Source organism: Marmota monax, unplaced genomic scaffold (genome assembly GCF_021218885.2).
Source record: "Marmota monax isolate L192 unplaced genomic scaffold, Marmota_monax_Labrador192_F-V1.1 WCK01_AAM20220418_F8-fsc00134, whole genome shotgun sequence".
Lineage (NCBI taxonomy): Eukaryota > Metazoa > Chordata > Mammalia > Rodentia > Sciuridae > Marmota > Marmota monax.
Window position 1 is genome coordinate 592,403 of NW_026692281.1, and position 14,240 is coordinate 606,642.

The following is a 14,240-nucleotide window of genomic DNA, read 5'->3' on the forward strand; positions in this document are numbered from 1 at the left end:
GGTGTAAAGGAAGGATTGATTTAAACTGATAAATTCATAAATACAAAGGGATATATGCTTAAGAGAGTGATTTTTCTTTCTTTCTTAACTGAAAGCAGTCAAAGGCACCAACTCTAGCAGTCCCTTTGGAATCTAGCATCTTTCTTTTGCCTAAACATCTCTCCTTGCAAGTCTAGCTTTCTTTTTTTAAATTTTTTTATTTTTTTATTTTTTTTAAATTTTTTATTGTTGGCTGTTCAAAACATTACATAGTTCTTGATATATCATATTTCACACTTTGATTCAAGTGGGTTATGAGCTCCCATTTTTACCCCATATACAGATTGCAGAATTACATCAGTTACACATCCATTGATTTACATATTGCCATACTAGTGTCTGTTGTGTTCTGCTGCCTTTCCTATCCTCTACTATCCCCCCTCCCCTCCCCTCCCCTCCCCTCTTCTCTCTCTGCCCCCTCTACTGACATTCATTTGTCCCCCTTGTATTATTTTTCCCTTTCCCCTCACTTCCTCTTGTATGTACTTTTGTATAACTCTGAGGGTCTCCTTCCATTTCCATGCAATTTCCCTTCTCTCTCCCTTTCCCTCCCACCTCTCATCCCTGTTTAATATTAATCTTCTTCTCATGCTCTTCGACCCTACTCTGTTCTTAGTTACTCTCCTTATATCAAAGAAGACATTTGGCATTTGTTTTTTAGGGATTGGCTAGCTTCATTAGCATAATCTGCTCTAATGCCATCCATTTCCCTGTAAATTCTATGATTTTGTCATTTTTTAATGCAGAGTAATACTCCATTGTGTATAAATGCCACATTTTTTTTATCCATTCATCTATTGAAGGGCATCTAGGTTGGTTCCACAGTCTTGCTATTGTGAATTGTGCTGCTGTGAACATCGATGTAGCAGTGTCCCTGTAGCATGCTCTTTTTAGGTCTTTAGGGAATAGACCGAGAAGGGGAATAGCTGGGTCAAATGGTGGCTCCATTCCCAGCTTTCCAAGAAATCTCCATACTGCTTTCCAAATTGGCTGCACCAATTTGCAGTCCCACCAGCAATGTACAAGTGTACCCCTTTCCCCACATCCTCGCCAGCACTTGTTGTTGTTTGACTTCATAATGGCTGCCAATCTAACTGGAGTGAGATGGTATCTTAGGGTGGTTTTGATTTGCATTTCTCTGACTGCTAGAGATGGTGAGCATTTTTTCATGTACTTGTTGACTGATTGTATGTCCTCCTCTGAGAAGTGTCTGTTCAGGTCCTTGGCCCATTTGTTGATTGGGTTGTTTGTTCTCTTATTGTCTAATTTTTTGAGTTCTTTGTATACTCTGGATATTAGGGCTCTATCTGAAGTGTGAGGAGTAAAGATTTGTTCCCAGGATGTAGGCTCTCTATTTACCTCTCTTATTGTTTCTTTTGCTGAGAAGAAACTTTTTAGTTTGAGTAAGTCCCATTTGTTGATTCTAGTTATTAACTTTTGTGCTATGGGTGTCCTATTGAGGAATTTGGAGCCCGACCCCACAGTATGTAGATCATAGCCAACTTTTTCTTCTATCAGACAGAGTGTCTCTGATTTGATATCAAGCTCCTTGATCCATTTTGAATTAACTTTTGTGCATGGCGAGAGAAAGGTACAGAATAGAGGACACAGAAACCAATCCACAAAACTACAACTACCTTATATTTGATAAAGGGGCTAAAAGCATGCAATGGAAGAAGGATAGCATCTTCAACAAATGGTGCTGGGAAAACTGGAAATCCATATGCAACAAAATGAAACTGAATCCCTTTCTCTCACAAGTCTAGCTTTCTAGACTTATCCTCTACCATAACTTATCTCAGCTACCGTAAGTCTATAATTTCCTAATGTGCAGCCTGCTCTAAAGCTTCTAAAAGTAGAAATACATCCATCAATTTGTGAGTCATATTGAAACTTAGCTACTTCAGTTTCATCCCAATTAAATACTTGGTATAAATGGAGTTACTATGCACAATGTAGATAAATGTGCATACCATGGCTATAGGTAACATTCAGTACAAATTTTCCTATTAGTTATCTTCTCTATAATTTGACACTAATTAGGATGTGGGTTCCATTATTTTTTTCTAGACACACTCCTCCTTCACCCCTGTTAAATCTGGTCCGTTCGCCCAGAACAATTTTTTGTATATTTCTCCTGAAGCAGCTTTAAGGGGAAAAAAGGATTCCCAGCAGAATTCATATGCAGTTTCCTATATCTATATTTTTTAAATTCTTGATGGTATACAGTTATAACACTGAAACTTTGAGCCTTACTCAATTTTTGCAACATTCATTTAGTATTATTTGGGTCAATGAAATTGGAGTAAATGGCTTATATTTTAGAATGCATGAGGGTGGGAAAGTAGATTCAATTTTTCATATCGAATTTATTAAATCAATAAGACATGTTGAAATTTGAAAAATAATTTTAGCTAAATTTGTAGATATTTCAAAATGACTAGAAGAGTACAAAATTCCTGGTACATGTAAATGATTAATGTTTGAAGAGCTGGACATGTTTAATATTCCAGTTTGATTATTATACATTATATACATGTCAACATGTGTCAAATTACCATAATCTATTCCAAAAAGATGTATGAGTATTACATATTTAAAAAAATTATTGACTCCAGAGTTTATGATGGCTCCAGCCCAGGTCCCTTTCCTGAGCTCCAGACCCTAAATCTATCATTGAGCTTGCATCATCTGGATACCCCTACTGTATCTCAAATTTAACAATTTCCAAACCTGCTCCTCCCCTTCTATTCTTTCTGGGTTAAGAGCTAATTCATCTATCTAGTTGCTGAAAATTAGCTTAACTCTTCCTCATTTCATACTATGTTAGTCACTAACATCTTTATTTTGCCTAAACATCTCTCCTTGCAATCATAATAGCAAGGTATAAATGTGTTTGAATGTACTCTGTAATGTTATTGCGGTAGTCTCCTGAGAGCTGTTAGAATGATTTTCTACTATGTATATTTTCTCAGCCTTCTTGGAAGTTTTTAATGGCTCATTACCTATATGATGATGTTCAAATCCCCTAGTATTTCATGCAATGCCTCTTAAAGGCAGGCCCTTTAGCCTTCTAGACTTATCTTCTACCATAACTTATCTCAGCTACCATAAGTCTGTAATTTCATAAATTTTCAGTGTTTGTGTATTTGTGTGTGTGTGTTTGTGTGTGTGTTTGTAACTGTTATTCTGTGTAATTTGCTTCTGATCTATACCAGAGATCTCCCACTCAATTCAGTTAAAATGGCACTCCTCAGTGAGGCTTTCTCTGAAATCCCTACCACACTCTCAGAGTTAATCATTCATTCTGTTTTTACTCTTTGTTCTTTGTTCCTTTCCTTTTCTATGAATTACACTGGATTGCAAGGATTTCTTCATGTATGCCTTCTCTTCTATACTCTGAGACTCTGAGGGCATGAAGTGTATCTTATATATTTTGTCTTCCTAGCATCCGATATAGAGCCTGACATGCACTGTGGCTTTGGTGAATTTGTTCATTTATTTATTCAAAAAGTATTTGATGAATGCCTACTCTGTCAAAGGCATATTTAGGTGTTGGAGATATAGGGTCCTTGCTGTCATTGACAATATAGTTTAGTATTAGTGTGTTGGCTCAATTACATGGTTGGTAAGTCTATTGGTTGCTGGGGGCAGAGTCATTCCTCTTGAATTGAAATGAGTCTCCCACTTTAAGAAAACAACAGTATTTGTCATCAATAATAAAATTCAAGTTTTATATGAAGCTCCAGGTTTGATCTCTAACACATCAAAAAATCCAATTTTCAGGCAAAAATTGGAACTATGGAATGTATGTACCCACTTTTGTGTGCTTCACAGCTTTCCAATATTTAGACTTTTTGATGAGGTTGGTGTGATATTAGCAATGTGCTCTTTATGTTGAATGATGAATATATATTGAATCAAAATTCAAAGATTTGCATAACCCAATGGACCAGTATTTTCCAAAGGACCAGTGTGTGATATGACCAAATCACACATAGGCAAAAGATTCATGCAGTGCAAGCAAAAATCTTTTCATATGACAAGACTGACCAACTTTTTTCAGTGGATGATGGTATGAAAACGCAATTGATAAGGTTCTTGATACTACATTGCAACTAATTTTTAAGAAACTACCACTTGTCCAGATTTGGTTTGTGCTCTGCTTTGGATATGATTTGAATATGTCCCTTAAAGGGCCATGTCTTGGAAGCTTGGTCCTTAGTCTATGTTGGAAGCTTGTGAAATCTTTAAGAGGTAAGGGCCTAGTGGAAGTTAATTGGGTTATTGGGCATGCTGTTATCAGAAGGTTTTAATGTAGGTATTATAGGACCCACATATTTCCTGTGAGAGTGGGTTGTTATTTAAAGAGTAAGACTGGTCTCTGCATCACCATGGCTTCCTATCTTGCCATGTGACTTCTCTTTCCCTCTTGTATGCACTCCTACCATAGTGCCATCCTCCATGTTGTCATATTTCCAGAAGGCCCTCACTAGGGGCTGACCAGAGGAGGCCACTTCACTTAAAACTGTGAGGAAAATAAACTTATTTTCTTATACATGTCCAACCTTAGGTATTTTGTTGTAGCAGCAGAAAATGGACTAATTCAGTGCCATAGCAAGGAAAAATATTACAATCTGGGTATAAATAGGATTTCTTTATATCTTCAGCTGAAACAACATATCACAACAAATTGAATGCAGAAGCAGATATGACAGTCTAGCTGTTTTAAGTCAGACATTAAATAGATTTATAAAAATGTAAAATAATTCCAATTCTTGATATATTACTTGCTTTTTAAAACATTTTTTCCATAAAATGTTATTTATGTTAACATACAATTAGTTTATTGGTGTTATTTAAAATAAATTAATACATATTTAAAATAATTTCAATATCAATAGATAAACTAGAAGTAAACAAGGTTGTTTAGAGACAATAATTAAAATGATAAGAGGGATGTAAGACCAAAGTGTTTCAAATTATATAAATTAAATTTTAATGAAATAGCAGTCTCTATCAGATGCCCTCCTTTTATCCACCACATAAGTGTCCCATGTAGATGATTGCAATAACAGCTTTAGTCAATTCAATGAAATCTTCTTTGATAGTGACTGGTAATATACTTTAGAGGGCTTGTCTTCTAAAAGTGGCTTTTTAGGTCATGTTACCCCAGACCACCTATATCTTGGATGTGACATGGAATTATACTTAAACCCTAGTAGAACACCGGGATTTCTGTTAGGCTAGAAGAAGTTGAATTTCTCTTCTGAGCTCCAGGTTTTGGAATGGCACAGGCAATACTCAAACATGCAGGGTTTTTTTTTGGCGGGGGGAGTAGTACTTACTGGAGATTGAACACAGTGCCTTGTGCATGCTGGGCAAGTAATCTACCATTGAGCCACACCCCCAGTGCATTTTATCTATCTATCTATCTATCTATCTATCTATCTATCTATCTATCTATCTATCTATCTATCTATCTTGCTGCTTGGGATTGAACCTAGAGGTGCTTTATCACTGAGCCATATCGCCAGCCCTTTTTGTTTTATTTTACTTTTTAAAATTTTGAGACTTGGTCTTAAGTTGCTCAGGGCCTCGTTGAGTTGCTGAAGCTGGTCTTGAATATGCAATCCTCCTGCCTCAGCCTCCTGAGTCACTGGGATTACAAGCATGTGCCACCATGCCAGACTAATTTTTAAATTTTGAGACAGGGGCTCACTAAATTGTCCTGGCTGAACTTGAAATCACTGTCCTCTGCTTTAGCCTCTCAAGTAGCTGGGATTATAGCTGAATGGTACCATACCTGGCTAAATTTGCAGTTTTTATTAGGAAAGGGAGGAAAGAGAGGATTTATATAATTTTTAAATTATATAAATTAAATTTATATAAATTAATTCTTTCTATAGTAATCTGGGGTATTTTTGAGGAATCTGTTTTTCATGGGAGGACAATAAAAGCCAGTGTAGACTTGAAGATGATAACAATTTTCATTTGAAGGAAGCTTCGAATTCACTTGGATAAATAAGATATGGAAAAACATTTACACATTTTGAATTTTAAAACAATTGTAGATTTATAAGAAGCTTCAAAATAGAGTCATGTGTACCTTTCTTTTTTAAAAATATATTTTTTAGTTGTAGATGGACACAATCCTTTATTTTTATGTGGTACTGAGGATTGAACCCAGTGCCTCATGTGTGCTAGGCAAGTGCTCTACTACTGAGCTACAGTACAAGCCCATGTGTACCTTTCTTAATGAGACATCTTGCATAAATACAGCCTAATATAAAAAGCAGGAAATGAACATTGGTAAAGTGGGTATGTCTAGTTCTGTGCCATTTTGTCATTTGTAGATTTGCTTAACCACCATTACAATCAGGATCCAGAAATATTTTTATCACTGCAATTACCTGCTTTGTGCTACTCCTTCTAGGCATACCTATCTCCCTTCTCCATTCATATTTTTTCTTTTGTTCCATTCATATTTTAATGATAGCTTTATTGAGATATAATTTTACAGCATAAACTTTACCTCAAAAGTGTACGATTTAGTGTTTTTAGTATATTCATAGATGTGCATCCATTAAACTGTTTAATTCAACCATGTATTAATCACATCATCAAACACTCATACCTGTTAGTAGTCTTCCCCTTTCTTCCTTGCCCAGAAACCACTAATTTGTCTCTGCATATTGGTGTATTTTGGATATGAAACTTAAATGATCACACAGCATGTGATGCTTTGTGTCTGTCTTTTTTTCTCTTGACATAGTATTTTCTTCTTCAAAAAGTTTTAGTTAGCACAATTATTTACTACACAATAAATAGATGCCATATGCTGTTTTGAAATATGTAGTTTTAACAGGATAGCTTCAAGTTTCATCTATGCCATAGCATAGGCTCCTCCACTATCAAAGTTCTGCACCAGAGTGGTACATCTTTTACACTTGATGAACTATACTAACATGTCTTGACAAACTAAATTTCATACTTTGTATCAGGGTTTGCTTTTGGTGTTACATATTTAATAGGTTTGGACAACTATATAATGACTTGTATCTACCATTGTAGTATCACTGCCCTAAAAATCTTCTGTGCTTTGCCTATTTTCCACACTCTTCTCCTTTACCTCTAAAAATTGCTAATCTTTTTTACTGTCACTATAGTTTTACCCTGTCTGGAATGTCATGTAGTTGGAATCATACAGCATTTAGACTTAGACTTTTTTTTTCTGTTAATATCAGTATCAGTTTTATAGACTTAGACTTTTTATATTGCCTTCTTCTACTTAGTCATCTGCACATACCCACTTTACCAATGTTCATTCCATGCTTTTTTCATAACTTTTTTATACTGAATAATATTTAATTATCTGGGTCTACCACATTTATTTATCTACTCATCTATTGAAGATCTGTTGAAGGAGATTGTATTCATCAGAGTTTTCTAGAGGAACAGAACCAATAGGAGATATATGTTATAAAAAGGGGATTTATTAGATTGGCTTACATAACCAGAAGCTGGATCATCCCATAATGGTGGTCTGCAGGCTGGAGAGCTATAGGAACCAGTAGCTGCCCAGTCAAAGAAGCTGAAGCCTCAAGACAAGAAGGAACAGTGATGCAGCCCTATTCTGGGACTGGAAGCAAGGCCTGGGAACTCCTTGGAGAGTCACTGGTCAGAGTACACTTTGGAAGAGTGAAGGGGCTAGTCTGATATCCTCAGCAATTGAGAAAGGATATCTAGAAAAATAGAGGAAAGGGGGAGGGGTAGGGGGATGGGACAGGAGAAAAAGGTGTGGATCCTGAACTGAAATTGAATTCCATGCATGTATGTGTTTGTTGGGATGATCCTGACTACTATGTATAACTATAAAGCTCTAATAAAAAATTTTATAAGTAGATGTAATTTAAAAAAGGAATCTGTTCAAGAAGAACGAAGCTTGTGTCTGTTTCTGCTTTCTCGTTCTTTTGACTTTTTATTCCATCTGAGCCTCCAATCTATTGGACTGTGCTGCCCACACTTAGGATGGGTCTCTGCTTTAGTTCACTGTCCCAAATGCCAATCATTCCTAGAAACACCCTGACTGAGACAATCAGAAACCTTTTATTCTTTGATATCTCTTAATCCAATCAATCTGAGAATTCAGATTAACCATCACATAGATCTTTGTTGCTTTCAAGTTTTATCAATAATGAATAAAACTGCAATGAACATCTTTGTGCACTTTTTTAATATTTATTTTTTAGTTGTAGTTGTCAGTACCTTTATTTTTAATTTATTTTTATGTGGTGCTGAGGATCAAACCCAGGGCCTCGCATACACTAGGCAAGTGCTCTACCACTGAGCCACAATCCCAGTCCCCTTTGTGTGCTTTTTTGTGTGCACATGTTTTTGACTCATTTGAGTAAATATCAAGGAATGCAATTACTGTATCTTATAACTATAGAGCATGTTAAGTTCTATAAGAAATGGTCAAACTGTCTTCCAAAGTGGATGTGCCATTTTGTATGCCTACCAACGATGAGAGTTCTTATTGCTCCACATCCTTTCCAGCATATAGTGTTGCGTATTTTTATATATGCTAATTTGCCCCCTATAGATTTTCTTTGGAGAGTTATATTCTCAGATCCTTTTTCTAATTTTTAATTATATCATTTCTTTTCTTACTATTAAGTTTTAAGAGTCCTCTTTATATTTTGGATACCAGTCTTTTATCAGATAATTCTTTTGTACATATTTTCTCACAGTCTGTCACTTCTCTTTGGAGTTTACTGATGCTGTCTTTCAAAGAGAAGCAGCTTATTTTTGAGACAGGATCTTGCTCTGTTGCCCAGGCTGGTCTTGAACTCCTGGGCTCAAGAGATCCTTCTGTCTCAGTCTCCTGAGTAGCACTACAGGGGACTACAGGGGACTACAAGTGTGTACCACCATGCCTGACTGAAAGGAGAAGCTTTCAAAAAAATTGAATGAAGTCCAGTTTATCAATCATTTATTTTATTGATTATACCTTTGATATTGCATGTAAAATGCCATTGAAATATCAAAGGTCATGTAGGTTTTCCCCTAAATTATTTTCTAGGAATGTTATACTTTTATGTTCTATGAATATGGCTGTTCATCCACTTATGGCCGTAAAACACTTTGTATAATTTCAATCCTGTTAAATTTATTGAAGCTTCTGTTTCAGCTTACCAGATAGTGTATCATAGAGAATTTCCTTGTGAACTTGAGAAGAATGTGTATTTTCTTGGTAGAATTACATAAGAGTGTTCTATAGATTTATGTTAGTTTTAGATGGTTTACAGTATTCTTAAAATCTTGTGTTCTTTGATTTTTCTGCCTATTTATCATCGAACATGGAACACTGAAAATTTCAACTATTTTTCCCTGGCTCATCTATTTCTTCCTTCATTTCTGTAGGATTTTTGCTTCATATATTTTTATCAGTTATTTGGTAAATATATCTTTGTAATTATAATGTTTTTCTGATTAATTGATTTTTTTATCATTATCACATTCCTTTCTTTGTCTCTAGTCATGATTTTTGTCTTTTAAACATTTTGTCTTATAGCCATTTCTCAACTCTTTTGGTTGCTGATTTATGCAATATTTCAGGGACAGTTCTAACTGATTACATATTTTTCTTGAATATGTACCAATTTTTCCTATATGTGTCTTATAATTCCTGAAAAGTGAACATTTTAATGTAATAGACTGTGACAGTTTTGGAAATTAGATCTTCCCCATTTCTCCAGGATTTGGAGTCATTATGTAGGATTATTGTTTATTAACTTTATAGAATAATTATGTAAAGTCTGTATAATTGTTTTATGAAGTCACAGAAATGTCTAGTAGGTTAATTTACTGGAAACCTAATGTTTGGACAATGGTTTCATTAAATAATAGAAACTAGTAAGGCTCTTCATCTTTGCTGAAGGAGTTTGGATGTGTGCATGGGGATAGGGGTAAGCCTTTAATACTCAGATAGGAAATCAAAAATTTTGCCTTACCATTTTCTTTCTATTTGTGCAAGATTAATCAGGGATGAGAAATTAGGTACTCAAATCCTTCATGAGCATACACACAACCCAGGGTATGCACGCCTTCACATGCATGTCTTTCTAGATTTCTCAGGATATGTTGGAGCTTTTCAAAACCCCATGTAGGCATTCATTGTCTAATTGTCATCATCTGTCTCTTTTTTTAACCAAGAGTTAACCCCAACTTGTCAAGTTGTCTTAGGCCACCACAATTTTGAATAATTTGAGTCCTAAAATTCATATGAAAGAATAAATAACCCAGAATTACCAAAACAATACTGAACAGTAAGTGTGATGCTGGAAGCAATCATAAAACTTGATTTTAAATTGTAGTACAGAGTCATAGTAACAGAAATATCATGGTAATGGCATCAAAAGGGCCATGAACACTAATGGAATAAAACAGAAGACACAGAAATAAAACCACATAAATGTAGTTATCACATACTAGACAAGGTGCCTGTAACATATATTGGAGAAAATATAGCCTTTTAACAAATAGGGCTGGGAAAACTAGATATACACATGCAGTAGAATGAAATTTAACCTCTCTCTCTCATCCTGCTCAAAAGTCAGCTCAAAATTGATTAAAGACCTAGAAATTAGATCAGAAACCCTGCACTGGCTAGAAGATAATATAGGCCCAGCACTTCATCATATTGGCACAGGAACTGACTTCCTTAACAAGATTTCTAGAGCTCGAGAAATAAAAGCAGAATCAATAACTGAGACATCATCAAATTTAAAAGCTTCTGCACAGCAAAAGAAATAATTGAGAGCATGAAGAGGGAGCCAACAGAATGTGAGAAAGTCTTTGCTAGTTTTCTGACTGGTGATTAATACCCACCATGTATAAGGACTTCAAAAAAACTTAACACTAAAATCCACATTAATAAATGGCCAAATGATACAAACAGAAATTTCTCAAAACAAAAATATAAATGACCAACAAATATATTTTTTAAAATGTTCAACACCCTTAGCAATCATGGAAATGCAAATCAAAATTACACTACATTGGGGCTGGGGTTGTGGCTCAGTGGTAGAGCACTCACCTAGCATGTGGGAGGCACTGGGTTTGACCCTCAGCACCACATAAAAATAAATGAATAAAGGTATTGTGTCCAACTACAACTAAAAATACACTATATCATCCCCCTCCAGTTATAATGTTAGTCATTAAAAATTTTGGATGATTGTTTTTGACAAATACTCTCATGGTAGTGTTGTTTTCACAGAATGGGCTTCAAGTTGGGACAAACAAATATAAGCCCTGACAATGAAGCTTTCAGGACCTATCAAACTGGATAAATAGTGATAATTCTCTGAGGGGGAACCTTAAGAAACTCCAATCACATTTTTTCTCCTCCAGTGGCTGCTAAAATGTTGGTTTTCACAGTTATTGCAGCTGTGAGGCTGTTGATTTTCAATGATGCTGGGGAGACATTGATATGATTAGCATAACTTAATACAGCAGTAAAGGTCACTGTTCTTACTTAGGTTCATTCCTTTTTCTAGAATAAACATTACTCAGATTGTGAAGCCTTTAGTTGATTTAGAGAATATTTGTTGTACATAGTCTGATGAAAAACTTATATCTAGAATATATGAAGATATCTTTCAGCTCAATGATAAGAAGATAAACTATCTAGAGATTACTAAAATCCAATTGGCATATAAGATTGTACCATTATTTATCATGAAAGTGCAAATTAAAATTACAGAGAGGTAACACTGTACTACCATTAAAATTTCTAAAATGAAAATAAATATGTAAATTGACAGGTGTTGGTAAGTATGTGGATCATCTAAAATTTTTATACATTTTTAATATAAATAGGAAATAGTAAATTACTTTGGAAGACACTTTGACCTTTTCTTATATAAACATAATTTCCAGCTTATCATATAACCCACTTATTGATCTTCTAGGTATCTACCCATAAGAATTGAAAACGTATCCTCGGAAGTCTTTGCATGATATTTTTTTCAGTACCAGGGATTGAACCCAGGGGTGCTTTACCACTGAGCTACATTCCTCAGTCCATTTTAATTTTTTTTTAAATTTTGAGATGGAGTCTCAATAAGTTGCTGAGAGTTTTGTTAAGATGCTGAGGCTGCCTAAGCCTCCCTAGTAGCTGGGATTATTAGGTTTGCACTACTGCACTCAGCCTTGTGAATGCTTACAGCAGCTTTATTTACAATTATGAGAAAAAAGACATAAATATGTATGAGTAGATGAGTAAATGAACGCATTTTAATATTTACACAGTGGAATATTACTTAGCAATAAAAAATGAATTGCTGATACACATGACAATGTGGATGAATTTTTGAAGTATTGTACAGACTTTAGTTGGACATAAAATGTATGTTTTATATGATTCCATTTTATGAAACTCTAGAAAAATGTAGTGTTGGTATTAGTCCATTTTCTGTTGCTAATAACACAACACTTATAGACTGGATATTTTAAAGAAAAGAGATATTTTGGTTCATGGTTATGGAGGTACAAATATGAGTGGCTACATGCCTTCTTGTTTTCAGAGTTCTGAGGTGGTACAGGGCATCATATGGGAAGGTCAAGAGGCAGGGAGTGTGTGTGAATGTCTGTGTATCTCTGTAGTTTCTTCTTTTTCTTATAATTCTACCAGGTTCCAATCATGGGGGCTCTACCCTGATGAACTTGTCTAAACCTGAGTACCTTTGAGGCCCCCTATCCATACACCTTTATCAAATTAAGTTTCCACTCTTATAATAATCTAGAGCTTACATATTGTTTATTATCATTTGGAATGATAATAGATTGTGCTATAAATAGGACATTAAGACAACATAGTATCTTTTACATATATACACTGTTCTATAAATAGGACATTGTGTAAATATGATATCTGGGATGCTGGGACAAAATGGGTTAACAGATATATGAATCCCCTAAGAATTGTGTTAAAAATGCAGTTTCTGATTTAGGAGGTCTTGGGTGGGGCTTCCAGGTGATGATGCTATTGCTGACCTAAGAATCATTCTTGGAGTAGCAAGAGTCAAGAGGTTGTTTGGCTTAGAGCTCTGGCAGGAAGTCATGTTTAAAAATAATTTCTTAGCTGGGCAGAGTGGCACATGCCTGTAATCCCAGCCAGCCTCATCAACTAAGTGAGGCCCTAAGCAACTCAGTGAGCCCTGTCTCTAAATGAAATACAAAATAGGGCTGGGGATGTGGCTCAGTGGTCAAGTACTCCTGGGTTCAGTCCCTGGTACAAAAAAAGATTCTCAAAACTGTAGCTAAATAGGATTTTATTTATACCATTTTAAAATTTTATATACTAGGGGCTGGGGTTGTGGCTCAGCAGTAGAGAGCACTTGCCTCGCATGTGTGAGGCACTGAATTCCATCCTCAGCACAACTTAAAAATAAGCAAAATAAAGCTGTAAAAAAGATAAAATAAAACTAATTAAAAAATTATATACTAAAATTCAAAATCATTGACCAAAAATAAAGCATTTATCTATTTAGATCACTCTGACACACACACACACACACACACACACACACACACACACTATTCATTGCTTCCTTAGGCAAAGTCCCTTGGTAAATAGCCTATGAACAAGCTAAATCTGTTCTCCTTGTAGGCAGTGTTTTAACCCAGGCTGTCATCTGGTTTAATGTGTAAAATGTCCAGGCTGCACACATGTTTTCATGGGGAGGCCCCTGTAGAGGCAGACTGATCACCTGGCTTCTAGTTCTAGCACTGCCACCTAGGTCTGGGATTTTTAGTGTTATATCTCTAAAATGGAGATACATTCTTTCTTTGTAGATCGATTGTGCATATTTTTATATGAAACGTAAGAATGAATTTATTTCACTGCTTATAATGGAGGTTTAACAAATCCTTAAAGCAGGCCTTTTAGAGTGCAACTATAGGGCCTTGGGCTGTAGCTCAGTGATAGAGCACTTGCCTAGCACGTATGAGGCACTGGGTTTGATCCTCAGCACTGCATAAATATAAAATAAATAAAAAGTAAAAAGAGTACAACTATAGCCAGGCATGGTGGTCCACACCTGTAATTATAGTGGTTCAGGAGGCTGAGGCAGGAGGATTGCAAATTCAAAGCCAGGCTCAGCAACTTAGCAAGGCCCTAAGCAACTTAGCAT

The 14,240-nt window shown here is 35.4% G+C and overlaps 1 protein-coding gene across 2 annotated transcripts in view; it reads left to right on the forward strand.

The window, feature by feature from the left end:
* Positions 1–14,240, forward strand: part of Ophn1 (oligophrenin 1) — a 374,656-nt gene that overhangs the window by 99,263 nt on the left and 261,153 nt on the right. The window lies entirely within an intron of this gene.